The following is an 18033-nucleotide window of genomic DNA, read 5'->3' on the forward strand; positions in this document are numbered from 1 at the left end:
GGGGTCTTTGCCTGGTTGGGGATCAGGGTAATGCTGGTTTCATAGAAGGAGTATGGAAGTTTTCCTTTTGTTTTTATTTTTTGTAACAGCTTCAGGAGAATAGGTATTATTTCTTCTTTGGATGTTTGGTAGAATTCCCCAAGGACTCTGTCAGGTTCTGGGCTCTTGTTTTTTGGGAGGTTTTTGATCACTGCTTCAATCTCATTATAAGATATTGGTCTAGTCAGGTTATCAATTTCTTCCTGTTTCAGTCTTGGAAATTCATAGGTTTCCAGAAATGAATCCATTTCTTTTAGGTTGCTTAACTTACTGGCATATAGCTGTTAATAATAATTTCTGATGACTGTTTCTATTTCTTTGGTGTTAGTCATGATCACTCCCCTTTCATTCATAATTTTATTAATTTGGGTCTTCTCTCTTTTCTTTTGGATTAGTTTGGCCAGTGGTTTATCAATCTTATTAATTCCTTCAAGACATGTCTCCAAAGGCAAAGGAATAAAAAGCAAAAATAAACTTTTGGGACTTCATCAAGATCAAAAGGTTCTGCACAGCAAAGGAAACAGTCAATAAAACAAAGAGGCAACCCACGGAATGGGAGAAGATATTCATAAATGATACTACAGACAAAGGACTGATATCCAAGATCTACTAAGAACTCCTCAAACTCAACACTCAAAAAATAGATAATCACGTCAAAAAATTGGTAGAAGACATGAACAGGCACTTCTACAAAGAAAACATACAAATGGCTAATAGACACATGAAAAAAATGTTCATCATCATTAGCCATCAGGGAGATTCAAACCAACATCACATTGAGATACCATCTTTCACCAGTTAGAATGGCCAAAATTAACAAGACAGTACACAACAAATGCTGTAGAGGATGTGGAGAAAGGGGAACCCTCTTACACTGTTGGTGGGAGTGCAAGTTGGTGCAGCCACTTTGGAAAACAGTGTGGAAATTCCTTAAGGAATTAAAAATAGAGCTACTCTATGACCCGGCAACTGCACTATTGGGTATTTACCCCAAAGATACAGGTGTAGTGAAAAGAAGGGCCATCTGTACCCCAATGTTCATAGCAGCAATGGGCACAATCGCCAAACTGTGGAAAGGACCAAGATGCCCTTCAACAGACGAATGGATAAAGTAGATATGGTCCATACATACAATGGAATATTATGCCTCCATCAGAAAGGATGAATACACAAATTTTGTATCAACATGGATGGGACTGGAGGAGATTATGCTGAGTGAAAGAAGTCAAGCAGAGAGAGTCAATTATGCGGTTTCACTTACTTGTGATACAAAAGGAATAACATGGGAGGACTTTAGGAGAAGGAAGGAAAAGTGAATTGGGGGAAATCAGAGGGGAGATGAACCATGAGAGACTGGACTCTGAGAAAGAAACTGAGGGTTTTGGAGGGGAGAGAGGTAGGGAGTTAGGTGAGCCTGGTGGTGGGTATTAAGGAGGGCACATATTGCATGGAGCACTGGGTGTGGTGCATAAACAATGAATCTTGGAACACTGAAAAAATAAAATTTAAAAAAAATTCATGGAAACTAATGAAAATGAAAACACTTGGTCCAGGGGCACTGGTGGCTCAGTGGGTTAAAGCCTCTACCTTCGGCTCAGGTCATGATTCCAGGGTCCTGGGATCGAGCCCCACATTGGGCTCTTTGCTCAACAGGGACCTGCTCTCTCTCCTCCTCTCTCTCTTCCTGCCTCTCTGCCTACTTGTGATCTCTGTCTGTCTTATTTAAAAAAAAGAAAAGAAAAGAAAACACTTCAGTCCAAAACCTATGGGATACTGCTAAGGCAGTCCTAAGGGGGAAATACATAGCCATCTAAGCTTTAATCAAAAATAAAAAGAAAAATCCTGAATATACAAGCTAACTGTACACCTTAAAGAACTGGAGAAAGAACAACAAATAGAGACTAAGCCAAGTAAAAGAAGAGAAATAATAAAGCTTAGAGCAGAGATCAATGAATTAGAAACCAGTAATACAGTAGAGCCGATCAATGAAACTAAAAGCTCTTTCTTTGAAAGAATTAATAAGATCAATAAACCACTGGCCAGATTTATCCAAAGAAAAGCCTCCCCCGCTTGCAGACCCAAATTAATAAAATTATGAACGAATGGGGAGAGATGACGACTAACACCAAGGTAATATAGAAACAATTATTAGAAATCATTATGGCCCAGCAATTACACTACTGGGTATTTACCCCAAAGATAAAGGTGTAGTGAAAAGAAAGGACATATGTACCTCCATGTTCATGGCAGCAGTGTCCACAATAGCCAAACTGTGGAAAGAACCAAGATGCCCCTCAACAGATGAACGGATAAAAAAGATGCGGTCCATACACACAATGGAATATTACTCAGCCATCAGAAAGGATGAATACCCAACTTTTCCATCAACATGGATGGGACTGGAGATTATGCAGAGTGAAATAAGTCAAGCATAAAATATCAATTATCATATGGTTTCACTTATTTGTGGAACATAAGGAACAGCACGGAGGATACTAGGAGAAAGAAGGGAAAAATGAAGGGGGGACTTAGAGGGGGAGAGGAACCATGAGAGACTATAGACTCCAAGAAACAAACTGAAGGTTTTACAAGGAAGGGAGCAGGAGGATGGGTTAGCCTGGTGATGAGTATTAAGGAGGGCATGTATTGCATGGAGTAGTGGGTGTTTTATGCAAACAATGAATCTTGGAACACTACATCAAAAACTAACGGAAATACTGTATGGTGACTAAAAAAATTTAAAAAAAGAAAAAATTATTATCAACAACTATATGGCAGGCAATAAATTAAGCAAACTGGATGAATTGGATGCATTCCTGGAAACCTATAGATTACCAAGACTGAAACAGGATGAAATTCACAATCTGAAGAGACCAATAACCAGTAACGAGATTGAAGTAGTGATCAAAACCTCCCAAAAAACAAGAGTCCAGGGCCCAATGGATTCCCATGGGAATTCTACCAAACATTCAAAAAAGAAATAATACCTATGCTCCTGAAGCTGTTTCAAAAAATAGAAGTGGAAGTAAAAATAGACTCATTCTATGAAGCCATATTACCTTGATCCCAAAACCAGACAAAGACCCCAACAAAAAGGAGAATTACAGACCATTATCCCTAATGAACATGGATGGCAAAATACTCACCAAGATACTATCCAATAGGATCCAACGGTACACTAAGAGAATAATTCTTTTTTGTTATAAATTAATTAATTTATTTTCAGAAAAACAGCATTCATTATTTTTTCACCACAACCAGTACTCCATGCAATCCGTGCCCTCCATAATACCCACCACCAAGTACCCCAACCTCCCACCCCCCCCGCCACTTCAAACCCCTCAGATTGTTTCTCATTCTCACCACTGTTTTCTAGAACTCATACAGCAGTTCAACAACATGGCAGGACATAAAATCAGTGCAAGAAATCAGTTGCATTTCTATACACTAACAATGAGACAGAAGAAAGAAATAAAGGAATCAATCCCATGTACAATTGCACCCAAAACCATGAAATACCTAAGAATAAACCTAACCAAAGAGGTAAAGGATTTGTACTCTAAAAACTACAGGGGGGTCTGGGTGGCTCAGTGGGTTAAGCCTCTGCCTTAGGCTCAGGTCATGATCTCAGGGTCCTGGGATCGAGCCCTGCGTCAGGCTCTCTGCTCAGCAGAAAGCCTGCTTCCCCCTCTCTGCTGACTGCTCTGCCTACTTGTGATTTCTCTGTCAAATAAATAAATAAAATCTTTTTTAAAAAAAGAAATTTTTTAAAAACTACAGAACACTATGAAAGAAACTGAGGAAGACAAAGAGATGGACAATATTCCATGTTAATGCAATGGAAGAATAAACTTTGTTAAAATGTCTATCCTTCCCATGCATTCAATGCAATCTCTATCAAAACACCATAAAAAAATACCATCGACATTTTTCACAGGGCTGGAACAAATAATCCTAAAATTTGTATGGAATCAGAAAACAAAACAAAACAAAACAGCCAGAGAAATGTTGAAAAAGAAATACAAAGCTGGTGGCATCACAATGCCTGACTTCAAACTATATTATAAAGCTGCGATCATCAAGACCATAGGTACTGGTACAAAAACAGATAAATAGATCAACAGAACAGAATAGAAAACCCAGAAATGTACCCTCAACTCTGGTCAGCAAATCTTTGACAAAGCGGGAAAGAATATATCTAATGGGAAAAAATCGTCTCTTCAATAAATGGTGTTGGAAAAATTGGGACAGCCACATGCAGAAGACTGAAACTGGACCATTCTCTTATACCGCACACAATGATGGAACTCAAAGTGGATGAAAGACCTAAATGTGAGATAGGAAACCACCAAAATCCTAGAGGAGAACACAGGAAGGAACATCTTTGACCTCAGCCACAGCAACTTCTTGCTAGACATGTCACCAAAGGCAAGGCAAACAAAGGCAAAAATGAACTATTGGGACGTTATCAAGATAAAAAGCTTCTGCACAGCAAAGGAGAGTCAACAAACATAAAAGGCAACCTATGGAATGGGAGAAGACATTTACAGATGACATATCAGATAAACGGCTGGTATCCGAGATCTATAAAGAGCTTATCAAACTCAACACTCAAAACACACAGGGCACCTGGATGGTCCACTGGGTTATTAAACCTCTGCCTTCAGCTCAGATCATGATCTCAGGATCCTGGGATCAAGCCCCACGTGGGGCTCTCCGCTAGCCGGGAAACCTGCTTGCCTCACCGCACCCCAACCCGGCCTCTTTGCCTCCTTGTGATCTCTGTCTGTTAAATAAATAAATAAAATCTTGAAAAAATGAGCAAAAAAGACCTACAAATAACAGACCCATGAAAAAATGTTCAACATCACTACCCATCAGAGAAATACAAATCAAAACCACATTGAGATAACACGTTATACCAGTTAGAATAGCTAAAATTAACGAAACAGGAAAAAAACGTTGGCTGAGGATGTAGAGAATGGAGAACCCTCTTGCACTGTTAGTGGGAATGCCAGCTGGTACAGTTACTTTAGAAAACAGTATAGAAGTTCCTCAAGAAGTTAACAATGGAGCTCCCTACCCTATGACCCAGCAACTGTACTACTGGGTATTTACCCCAAAAACACACAGAGGTAGTGAAAAGAAGGGGCACATGCACCCCAATGCTCATAGCACCTATGTCCATCATAGCCAAACTGTGGAAGGAGCGGAGATGCCCTTCAACAGATGAACGGATAAAGAAGATGTGGTACATACATACAATGGAATATTACTCAGCCATCAGAAAGGATGAATACCTACCATTTACAACAACGTGGATGCAAGTGGAGGGTATTACACTTAAGTGAAATAAGTCAACCAAAGAAAGACAGTTATCATATGGTTTCGGTGATATGTGGACTATAAGAAACAGTGCAGAGGATCATAAGGGAGGGAGAACTGAATGGAAAGAAATCTGAGAGGGATACAAACCAGGAGACTTCTGACTCCGGGAAATAAACTGAGGGTTGCTGAAGGGGAGGGTGAGGGGGGCGGTTGGGGTAACTGGTGGATGGGCATTAAAGAGGGTATGTGATGAGTCCTGGGTGTTATTAAATGCAACTGATGAATTATTGAACACATGTGAAACTAATGATGTATCTTATCTTGGTTAATTGAATTTAAAAAGATGAAGTCTAAAAAAATTAAGTGACCTGCAGATTCCATAAAACCCACACTTTTTTATTTGAGAGAGAGAGAGGGAGGAGAGGGCAAAGAGAGAGGGAGGGAGAGAATCTCAAGCAGGCCCTATGCACAGCATAGAACCTGACGTGGGGCTCTATCTCAGATCATGACCTGAGCCAAAATCAAGAATCAGATGCTCAATCAACTGAGCCACCCAGGCACCCCCACAGAATCCCTATTAAAATCCCAATGGAATTCTTTACAGAAATAGAAAAAAACAATCCAAAAATTCATACAGAATCACACAAGATCCTGAACAGCCAAAACAGTTTTGGACAAGAACAAAGCTGGAGGCATCACACTTCCTGATTTCAAAATATATTATAAACCTATAATATATTAGTACTGGCATTTAGACCTATAGATCAGTGGAACCAAGAGCCCACAAATAAAACCATATATAGTGTGATCTTCAAGAAGGATTCCAAGAACTCACAGTGGGGAAAGGTTAGCTCTAAGAAATGGTGGGAAAAAAAGATCACTACATAGTTAAGAGTGAAACTGGATCCTTATCCAACTTCATCTACAAAATTAAATGAATAAAAAAAATTAAGACCCGAAACTGATAAAAACAAAGGACTAAAACTTCTTAACATTAATCCAGGCGATAACTATTGGATCTGATACCAACAGCAATGACAACCAAAAGGTAAAAACAGACAAGTTGATTTGCATCAAACTAACAGCTTCTGCACAGCCAAGGAAACCATCAAAAAATGAAAAGGGAAGCTATGGAATGGGAGACAATATTTGAAACTATGTATCTGACAAGGGGTTAGGATCCAAAATATATGAGGAATTCCTTCAACTCAACAGCAAAATAGCAAATAATTCAAAAGAAAGTCAACCAAGTATTTGAATAGCTCTTTTCCCAAAGACCTATATATAAATGGCCAACAGATGTAAGAAAAGTTGCTCAGTATTACTAATTGTCAGGCATTTGCAAATTAAAACCACAATGACGTATGACCTCACAACTGCTAGAACGGTTGGGGTATTTCACACTGCTCATTCTGCCACTGGGATGTATTTTGCATCTTCATGGCCTGCCATCCAGATGCATTGATAAAGGTTATGTTTAGTTTGCTGGGATGGGTCAACCAGTTTGACTGCTACTCGGCACATACAAGTGCTTGGTCATAACTGCTTACCTCTGAACATCAATTTCATCACCTGAAATGTGAGACACTAATGTACCCACTAGGGGGTTTTTATGGATTTGGCAAGCATGAGTATGAAAGTATGCCTCATAGTGCCTGGCACATGCTAAAAACTCAGTGGGGCAGTGATGATGCAAATTTACTTTTCACCAGAGCCTGATGAATGCAGCTGGGCACTCATTTTGGGTCTGTTCTTCCTTTACCGGTCCAGGACACCAAGAGTTTTGGCTGTTGACATTTGGATCACGGGAAACAAGCGGCCATCTAATTTAGAACATTGAGAATTTTATACCCAGTTTATTTTAACTTATATGCTATGCCTGCTTCACTGCATTTGAACTATGAGCCATAGGAGTTTAGGTTTTTTCGTGAGCAACATTTGGGTTTGTTGCTTTGCAGGGTGCCATGCGTCCTGTGCCAGCTGGCTTAATTTGTTCTGCCTCCCAGTGATAGGAGCTGACAGTGATCGGGCCGACGACATGCCCTGCAGGCAAGTGATGAAGACTCAGTGCTCCCATCCTTGAGGGACATGTGTGCCACTAGGCAGCAGGTTCGCAGGTCCCGTTGACAAAGTGGACCATGCAGTTCATTCACTCGTGGATGGCCTGGTGTCTCTTGTGTCAGTGGTTACAGTTCCAGGAGTTATGATACTCGCTAAGACACTGACCAGCTTCCCACTTTAGCCTCGAGAGAGACATTGTAGGACAATGAAGCAGGATGAGGCCAAGAGAGTAACAGGGCAGGTCTCAGTCAGGAAGGCACTCCATAAAGAGAATAGAGAAGCATTCTAACATGAGGAAACAGAAAACGAAGAGGCCCCAGTGTGCCTTTCAAGAACAGAAAGAAGGCTGCTGCACCTGGGGCTCATGGCCGCGGCCAGCGAGGCGGCAGTGAGAGGAGGTCAGACCAGAAGGTGCCCGGGAAGGGACACTGTGAGGGGCCGACTTTGTTCTGAGAACAGTGGGTGCCAAGTAGGCGGAAACGAGAGGCAGGAGGATGGTGTGAGAACATGGGGAAGAGGAATCCCTCCTACCTGGAGAAGGCGACTCTCACCCACGGTGTCAGGGGAAGAAAGCAGAGTGGGAATCAGGGGCAGGCTGGGGAAGGACAGGGAGAACGGACATGCAGGAGGCCTCACGCTGATGTCGCCAGAGGGCACAAAGTACAGTAGAACATATGCACAGACAGGCCAGTCAGCAGGGCCAGGCCTGAGAAAGACCCTGCGAGGAACTTGGCCCTTCCCCTCTGTCTGTGGGAGCCACCCAAAGAAGAAAGCAGATTCCTCCCTCAGGACCTACCCTTGCATCTACGACTTCCTGGCAGAGTTCACCCAATGGGTCACTCCCACCAGCACATTCTGGAGAGAACTGGTCAAGTCTGACCTCCTAGAGGAGAAACCCTGATCTCCCAGCCACTCCGCTGAGGACAGGACTCCTGGGGCAGTCAGCCCCACTCTGCTTCCAGCCACTAGCAGAAGTGATATTGCCAGACCCATCCAGGTAAGCTTAAGAAGACCACTGACCATGCCAGGGGAATGGCTGCTCTAGAACAGAGACTGGATGACTCTGAGCAACAGAAGATCACAACAAACAAGGGTCAGTCCACATGGGAGAGCCTCACAGTCACCAATATGCCCCCGTGTCCCCCTCCTACACCAACACACACTCCAGCTAGACACAGTGAGCCACCACCATCACAGTCCCACAGAGCTCTGCATGTCTCCAAACACACAAACCCTACCCACCAGATGCCTACTAGTGCACCTAGAACTTTCATGTCCCAAACAGACATACACCTTCAACCCCCAAAAAATTACAGCCATGGTCTTGAATACAAAAATGTACTCCCAACCATCCCCCAATAATCAAACGCTAAATACGCACATCCTCATATCTTAAAAAATCCACTCAGCCCTGTATCACTCCCCATTGAAATCACACAAACCTTCCAACAATAACTGAATACATTAAAACCAAACTCACATACTTAATATTAAACACAATCCCATAATCCTAAATATACCACATATAGTCAGAACTGTTAACGTCCACTTACGTGCAATGCCTCCAAAACTCAACACACAAATACCATCCAATAGATACACATGGGGTTTCCTACTTTCTCCTAAATACTCCTCAAAAGAATGACTTCACCACCCCAATACAAACATATACCTGTCTCCCTCTTGATATCCTATAAACGGCATCTGTCTATACCCCCCAATTACAGACACATAACTCACAACACCCCACTACACTGACAAGCTGAAGCTCCCAAAGCCCTCTACTCCCTAAATTCTTACCCTGACTAAATAAGTATACACACAGCCCTGATAGTGCAAATACACATAAAACCAACACACAAAGCATTAACACATAACATTAGGTCTTCTCCAATGCACAGACACATATTCACCATAGTTTCAAAATGCACAGACACACACACTATGCCACACCAACTATATACTCACGGCTCTCACTGCCCCCCAAATCGTCCATACACAGTTGATACCCATCTTTAAAATTATCCTGAACTATCCACCCCCCCAAAATACACCCATAGGTTCCCCCCATACCGATATGTCCGGATCCAGGTTTTCTCCCCAACCTCCTTCTAAACACAACACACACACACACACACACACACACACACACACACATACAACAATCCCTCCAATTCCTGTCCCTACCCAAGGTATCCAGAAAAAAATAAGTACTCATCAGATCTTCTTAAACCTGAATATACAGGGGCGCCTGGGTGGGTCAGTGGGTTGAAGCCTTTGCCTTCGGCTCAGGTCATGATCTCGGGGTCCTGAGATCCAGCCCCGCATCGGGCTCTCTGCTTAGTGGGGAGCCTGTTTCCTCCTCCTCTCTCTCTACCTGCCTCTCTGCCTACTTGTGATCTCTCTCTGTCAAATAAATAAATAAAATCTAAAAAAACAAACAAACAAAACCCTGAATATACAGAGCCAGTCCCTCAAACCTCTTAAAATACACAAGAACTCTTCCAAATTCATCACACTTCAAGAACCCCTACATAAATACCCGCATGTGCAACCTTTAATGCCCCAAATATACATGCACCCAGAACATAAGCAATCCCCAACCCTCAAATATATGTATTAGATTCCTCAATAAACACTCTGAATTTACACACACCACAGCCCACCCTGTGCTATGGACACTCTATACACCCACACCAACTTCCTACCAGCACTGAGAACATTCAGAGGCACTCACACAATGACAGTGTGTACACAGCGTGTACACAAGCACACACTTGTACCCAGAGCTCCAACCTCATGATGAGAGAACAGCTCTTCTGAGGGGCTGCCAGCACATTCTACAGCATGACAACCTGCTCACACCCAGTCTGGACAGTTCCATAAAGACCTGAGCTCAGAATTCCCACCCCAAGCTCCCACTCTACTTTTCCTAGGGCACCTTTACAGGTAACCACTAAAGACGGGAGACCACGAAAATTTAGGGACCTCCTCCCCAACCACCTGTAAGTTCTCAGTGCTTGCTACCCTGCTCTCTATGTCCTGCTGGCTGGGACCTGAGACAGAGAACTGCCCTTCCATTGCACACACCCCATTACTGGGATCTGTGAGTAAATGCTGTGACTCCATGTCCTTTGGAGGGGCTGAACTGAAACTGTGCCTTCACTTCCCCAAAGTGGGAGTGCAGGTGCTGAGGGAGCTCCCTCCTTCAGCAAATCATACCCCGCAGGTTCTCAATACAGTGTACCAGGCTCGGGACCCCCAACATACCTCCAAACCATATACAAGGGCCATCCCCACCTCCCCAGACACAAGCACACCCCTCCATGCTCCCTGACTTGACCCACACAAACACTCACGACCCCAAGACGTATATACACAATTCCCTCCACCTTGAAGACACTCACACACTCAGAATCTATGTAAAGAAATTGCTAAAAGCTCTAACAGGCAGGAGTCTGATGACAATGGCATGCGTCTCGGGTGGACAAGAGCACCTTTGGGAGACAGCGTCAGCCCCCTGCTCCCTCAGGGATGGCGGCAACTACAGAGAATAGCCTTGCCCGGGGGCATCCTGTTTCCAGGAAGGCATTCGTCTCACGGGCTGATGAAGGCCTGGCCGATTTCTTCCAACGGCGACAGCTCTGAGAGACCGCATAGCTCCTCAGCTCCAGGAGGAGAAGCAGAGGCTGTTCCGGAGTCTGCCGAAAGACCACTGTGCCCAGTTCTTCCTGTTTCTACCCTCACAGGTGCTGTTTAGTAAATACCTTGTTTCCTAAACTCTGTGTCTGCTTCTGTGTTCCAAACTATGACACTCACACACCCATGACAATTATCAGGCATCAAGGAACACAACAAAGACCCCTCTCCTGGCTCTTACATTCCAGGGAAGAAAAGAGATAATAAACATATGGCCATCACAGGGACTTGGATGCATGCCTGTGCACAGTCAGGACTGTGACAAAGGACTCTTGATCTCTTGGGACGAAGTGGGGGAAGGTGCAAAAAGATTTGTAAGTCAGGACAGGTTTCTTGCTCGAAGCAGGAGAAAGCTGCAGGAAGGACGCAGACCACTGGCCCCCAAGCTAGAATTCTCCCAGCACCCCCAACTACCAGCAGCCGCAGGAGCAGAGTCTGGCTGAGGGTGGAAGAATTTACCTCCCGACGTGCTCCCACCCCCTCGCCCCGCAGAGTCAAAGCCTGCCTCCAGCCTCGGCCTGAGTCCCATCTTCTCCCTCCTCTGTTCCTAGTATCCCACTGACCCTGCTCTGCTTGTCCTGGGCTCTGTCGGTTGTAAGCCTCCTCTCTTGGGCCCTAGCAGACATCAGAACAGGGTCCTCTGTGTGGGAGAAAGGGGAGCACTCTTACACTGTTGGTAGGAATGCAAAACTGGTACAACCACTCTGGAAAACGGTATGGAGGTTCCTCGAGATGTTAAAAACAGAGCTACCCCCAAAGATACCGAGGTCGTAGAGAAAGAAGGGGCACATACACCCCAATGTTCATAGCGGCAATGTCCACAATAGCCAAACTGTGGGAGGAGCTGAGATGTTCTTCAACAGATGAATGGAAAAAGAAGATATGTTTCATATATACAACGGAGTATTACGCAGCCACTTAACACACCATGCGCAATGGCATGGAACTGGAGGGTATTCTGCTAAGTGAAATAGGTCAATCAGAGAAACACAATTATTGTAAGGTTTCACTCAAAGGGGAACGAACATAAGGAATCGTGCAGAGGACAATAGGGGTGAGGGGGGGACTGAACGAGAAGAAATCATTGAGGGAGACAAACCTTATGAGACTCCTGACTCTGGGAAACAAACTGAGGGCTGTGGAGAGGGAGGTGGGTGGAGGGCTGGGGTTACTGGGTGATGGGAACTGAAGAGGGCACGTGGCACAGTGAGCACCAGGTGTTGTTATATACAGCTGACGAATCACTGAACGTTGTATCAAAAGCTAATGATGTATGATGTGTTGGCTAACTGAATTTAAATCACAAAATTAAAAAATAAAGAACAGTGTCCTTTGTAGGAACAGTTCCCTAGTGGCCACAGAGCCACCTTTTGGGTCTCCTCAGATCCACTCTTGTGTTGCTGCATGCCCCAGGGCGGTTGAGAGGGTTCAGGACCTCTTTCCCCAACAACTTCTGAGAAGTAGAGCAAGTTGGAGCTTCTAATGGCCTGGCCAAAGGGGCCACTCAGTACGAATCCTGAGGACTCAGGATTCCTTCTGTCCATGGAGATACGGGGGAACACATGTGTATCTGCCCCATGATACACACTCAGAACAACCAGCTCTGACTAGCCTCGCCATTCCAGCAATTCCCATTCATTCCATTGAGTGGGGGGTGTTCAGTGCTGGTTCAATACCACAATATTCCTATTTCTCTCCCTTAGATCTCAGAGTCTACATCTTCCATCTCACAGACAAGGCACATTAAGCCCAAGAACGTATACCTTGTACATATATTGCATTCTCTTCAGAATACTCTTTAACGTAGAAAAGCAGGCAGAGCTCCATTCTGCTGACAAAACACAATACAATTAGCATACCCCACCGGCATTTTATTGGGGACAGGTTATGAAGGAGGCAGGGAGAGCTACTAGGAATCCACCCGTACTAAGAAAGTCAGTTCAAGAAGCTGGCGATAGCACCTTCTTTTGGAGGGAGATTCAGGAGACTCACCATAAGGCAGGCCCACAAATGCTGGGTGGGTCCAAGGGAGGTGGGAGGCAGGAGGCAGCTACGTGGCCAGCTGGTGGCCATGCTCATCACGTGGCTGGTGGGTTTGCAGCTCCACCTGGACAGAGGAAAGAGCATCAGGTTTTCCTCTCAGAGAAACATGAAGCTATGTGCTTCCCAGTGTTAGGAGCATCCTGAACATTCAGAAAAGAAAGGAGAGCATTTCTAAAGGGTTTGGGAACACGAGAGCCATATCCATTCAGAGCAGAACATCCCAGTCCTCCTGGGTCACAGCCCCTAGCTCTTCTTCATGGACAAAGCCTCCCCAGCCCCAGTCTTGTCAGTTCGCTGACCCCTAGGGGTCCTGCCTAGCCCTGAGGACTCAGGTTTCCACTGAGATAGGCTGGTTGAGAACTAGTGATTCCCAACACTCCCCATGACTCTGGGCAAGTGGTTCTGCAGGCTTTCACCTCCTGGACCCATGTAGAGGCTGTTCTTGCCTACCAGCCATGCTCCAGAAGAGACAAGGATGCCTGCAGCTTACCTAGGGGATTTACAAGGGGCTGTCTGGGAGAGCACGCTCTCTTGACCTCCTCTCCAGGAATCCCCACAATGTTCTGAATGTTGCCTGTCACAGCAACAACCCATTTACGAAGGCTCTGCTCTGCACAGCCATGTCTACCAGGGCCATCCATCTTGGGATGCCCTGATGCAAGGACCACAAATCCTGAAGGAGTGTCCACCTGCCTAACATATAAACACCCCTGAACCTACCTGCACGAAAAACTGGAAATCACCAAACATATAGGGATCCTTTGGCCCTAAAGAATGGGCCAACCCGATTAGGAGTAATGCAGCGGTTCAGAATGACAAGGGTCAAGGCACACATACAAGGGCCCAAAGCTCTGGATGCCCCCACTCACACACATCCCAATGATGCCTGCTTCACACACAGACACCGGGGTGTGCTGGTCAATACTTCATAAAACGCTCTCAGAGGAAGGTGGGAAAGGCTTCTGTTTGTGGTTTTTACCTGGCATAAATATTCCCGGCATGACTAATTTCAAGCTACCTACCTAAAGTCATTAAACACAGAACTAGGAAAAGAGATGCACCACTGACCATCCCAAGTTAGTACGAGCCAGTTCCAGTGCACCATATCCCCTCTCACAGAAGTATGTGCACACAATCCACTATACGCCAAGTAGGGAATCAACTCCCACCCCAGATACATACACAAAACACTATGTATATCTGTGCATATGTGCATATATATACAAATATACATACGCGAATACACATAGATCTCCTAACACACACACACACACACACACACACACATTTCTATCCTCATCCTGAATTACAGAAACCACCTTCTACTATCTACTACCAAACACATTCAGACACAGAGTAGTACTACCCAAAGAAACACACACCGAATACTCCTAACTAACTTCAAACCTTACGAACAAACTTGATGATTCATGCAGTTGGTGCTGGATATATCCAAAATCCAGTAGATATACACAAACCAATATGTGTGTGTGTGTGTGCATATACAAACATCCCTCACAATGCATACATGAAACAACTTCCAAATCCCAAACTATCTGTAGTGAGTAGCAGCCAGCTTTCACACCTGCAAATACTAAAAATCAAATCCCAGACCTCTAATACAGAGAAACACAATTCTCCAACTCCCCTGTATGAACACTGAGCCCCATCTCCCATCAGATACATACATGCTCACTTTCCAAAATGCACAAGCTTAATGGCCCCCCACTGAAAAAGACAAACACACGGCCCCAGCAAAAATTCCTCCGAATAACCATGGTCCCTGAATACACACACAGACTCAATACACACACAGCTCTCCACAAGCCCGAAATACACCTAAAATAACCCAGTATACTACGACTATGCAAATTTATCACCCACACCGTTTCACACACACGTATGCCACACCACCTCTGCATACATAACCTCACAGTCCCAGATGCTCATACACAATCAACTCTTCCATCTCGCACCATCGTCATACAAAACCCGTATCACACCTATAATCCCCCACCAGTGCCATAAAACAATTCACAGGTCTGGCCTCAACACACCGATCCGAACAGGACATGCGCCAGTCAGAGAAAGATACACAGAACCATTCGACGTGCGCGGACGCACCACTGATCCTCCTGCGATGCCCGAATAGAAAACCCAGCGCGCCTACCTGAACCCACACACACTTTTCCAAGCCGGCCCTACCCACGTGCACACACGCTCTCAATCTGCTCGGACTCCCACGGATCCCCCAGTCGTGCGGGGAAATCACACTTACCACATTCCACTCAACCCCGAATGACACACCCCTAAGCAGCAGCTCCTTGACTTCGGATGGACCCTGACCTCTCCACGCCCTCCTGACCGCGCTCAGCGCGCTCTCACACACACGAGCTGCACCGCCCCTTGTTCACAAGCCACACGGCAGCACACACCTGCCACTCGGACTAACGAGCCCCTCCAAGCCCCACCTGCGCTCCCCTCCGGCCCCGCCGTCGCCCCTGGAACCACTACGGCTCCGCACCCCGGACCCGGCCCCAGGGACCACGCCAGCCGGCAGCTGAGGGGAGCCCACGAGCCGCCCAGGACCGCAGACCCGTCGGCCCCGGAACCTGAGACCCACAAGCCCGTACCCCGAACACAGACGCCGGGCACCCAAAAACAGACCCCGCACCCGTGGGCCTCTCGAGACCCCAGACTCCAGAGCGCGACCCCAATCTTAGACCCTCTGAATGCTAGACCCTCGAGGGCGGACCAAACGCTCAGACCCTCCATAGCCTACTCCCCAGACCCCAGAGACCGGAGCACTGACCCCAAACACGCGGGCCGCCCGGGACGCCAGTCACCCAACGCGGAGCCCAGACCCGCGGCCCCAAAAACCCAGAGACCGCCCTCACCCCTACAAGGTCAGGGTGCAAAGAGCCCGCCCGAGGGTCTGCGCGACGCACCTCAGCATGCCGCGAGGCTCAGACACGGGTCGGCCGGGACTCCGGTCCCCGCGGGCCACTCCTCAAGGGCGCACACAAGGCGAAGCAGGAACACCACGGACCGCGGGCCGCCAGCCCTGCACGCCCGGGAGCGCGCGCCCGCATCAAGCCCAGCTCGCGCCAGCACCAGGTGGCCACGCGCGGCCCCGCCCCCGGCCGCAGGACCGTTAGCGACCCCCCCCCGCCCCCGAGCCCGCGCAGGCGCGCCTTCTCCCGCGGGCAGCCTCAACGGAAGCTGGGAGCCGTTGCGGAGGAGGGTCCGGGAGACGTGCAGCCCCGCCCCCTCGGGAGGGGTGCGCGTGCGCGTGCGCGTGCGCGCGACGACGTGGGTCTGCGCCTGCGTGGGCGCGCGCGGGGCGAGCCCAACCCGGCCCGAGAGCCCTGCAGGAGAGGCTGGAAGCAATGGGTCCCGGAGCCGCGGGCTGCACGGGGACGACTGCCGTCCCGCACTCCTTGTGGTGCTCCTGCCTTCAAGCCAGCGCGTGGGAAGTGAGCGCTCACGGCCCTGACGTCGCAGACGTGCACTCCCTGGCCTCGGACGCGACCTTGCGAACCACCTGGGACAGGGGCCTCCGAAGCCCGAGGGCCCCGCGGCCGACCAGCTCCGTCCGGACTGCGCATCTGCTGCTCTTTCCCGCCTTTCTGCGCCCTCCGCGCCCGCCGGAGCCCCTGCGCCCCGCAAGGTTCCATGGAAGCACAGTTCTGGCGGAGAACTCAGACCCGGGGAACACTCGGCGCCATCCTCCCCGACTCCATCCGCAGACTGTGCCCCCGGGCACAGCCTGTCCACAGCACGTTTCCTGGCGGCGCTGCTCAGTGCCTGGGAGCGTCCGCACAGCTTGCCTCGCAAGGCGCGTCTTCCGCCGTGGGTCACCGCGCCTGGTGCAGGGGATGGAGCGGGCGGCATGGCCGCAGCTCGGCTCTGGCTCCCTCCTCTTCTGGAATATCCGAGAACTTCAGTGCGCGTGGGAAAAGGGGCGACGGACTGCCCTGACCTTGTGACATTTTTGGAAGAAGCTTCAATCACCCCATCTCCTTCCAGTCCGTGGCCAGGGGAGGGCTGTTTCCGCCGACCCGGGAGCCCTGTCCAGAGACGGCTGGCTCTCAGCAGTCCCTGCGGGCAGGCTCAGAGACCAGCCCGCCAAGGCTTTCTGGTGCCGCCTGCCACGACCCGTCTTCCCAAACTGCCTTTGGGCGAATTTGATTCCATCTGCCCCTGGGCTGTAGGATTTGGAAGCGGTACAGATATGGTTGCAGCATTGAGATGCTTTTCCCACAGTGCCAGGTTTGAATCAGTGGCCCCGAGAAGGCTCCTTCAGATCCTACATCTGAGCCAGGAGCGAGAACCTTGTGACTTTTTGGAGTCAACTTTCCTTCGCGGGGCGTGCGGCCAGGCAAGGAACTGTTTCAGCGCCTTCACCAAAAAGAGTTCCTGTTCAGAGAGTGCAGCCACGGTTCTAAAGCTCCCTTTCCTTCCCCAGCACCCTGCTGTCCTAGGAACTCCGCGGTCCTGGCGGTGGGAATGGGGCTTGTCTCCCTAGCGAGACGTCTGGCTTCGGCCTCTGAAGTTCTCATCACCCTCATGGCCCTCATCACCCTTGGCCCATTTCCTAAGAGCCCTCTCTTCTCACAAAGAAAACACCAATGCTCCTTGGCATCATGGTGTTCCCAGTAAACTGACATTGACATGAAACCTGAAGAGGAGTCCGTGAGATTTTAAAGGGGGTGCTGCCATGACTCCCACGTGCATGGGGCCACATTCAGTGTGAGCCTGGATTCCAAAGAACGAGCGTCTGCGGTTTGCATGCCCATTGCAGGGCTTCCAGGCTCAGAGTGGCCGGCCAGCCCTTAGAGGAAGCTGGTTGTGTGAGTGGGA

The 18033-nt window shown here is 47.7% G+C and overlaps 1 long non-coding RNA gene across 6 annotated transcripts in view; it reads right to left on the bottom strand.

Annotated features, from left to right (window-relative positions):
- LOC123392885 overlaps positions 1-16329 on the bottom strand; it is an 83089-nt gene extending 66760 nt beyond the window's left edge. For 5 of the 6 annotated variants that reach the window (XR_006607579.1, XR_006607578.1, XR_006607580.1 and 2 more), the window contains exons 1-2: positions 16119-16329; positions 13120-13234 (exon numbers count right to left, since the gene is read on the bottom strand). This is a non-coding gene — a long non-coding RNA (uncharacterized LOC123392885). Of the gene's footprint in view, positions 1-12890; positions 12956-13119; positions 13235-16118 lie in introns of all 6 variants that reach the window. The other variant, XR_006607581.1, reaches the window with a different exon arrangement.
- Between the last annotated feature and the right edge of the window lie 1704 nt (positions 16330-18033).

Source organism: Mustela putorius, unplaced genomic scaffold (genome assembly GCF_011764305.1).
Source record: "Mustela putorius furo isolate JIRA1106 unplaced genomic scaffold, ASM1176430v1.1 tig00000680_pilon_pilon_pilon, whole genome shotgun sequence".
Taxonomy (NCBI): Eukaryota; Metazoa; Chordata; class Mammalia; order Carnivora; family Mustelidae; genus Mustela; species Mustela putorius.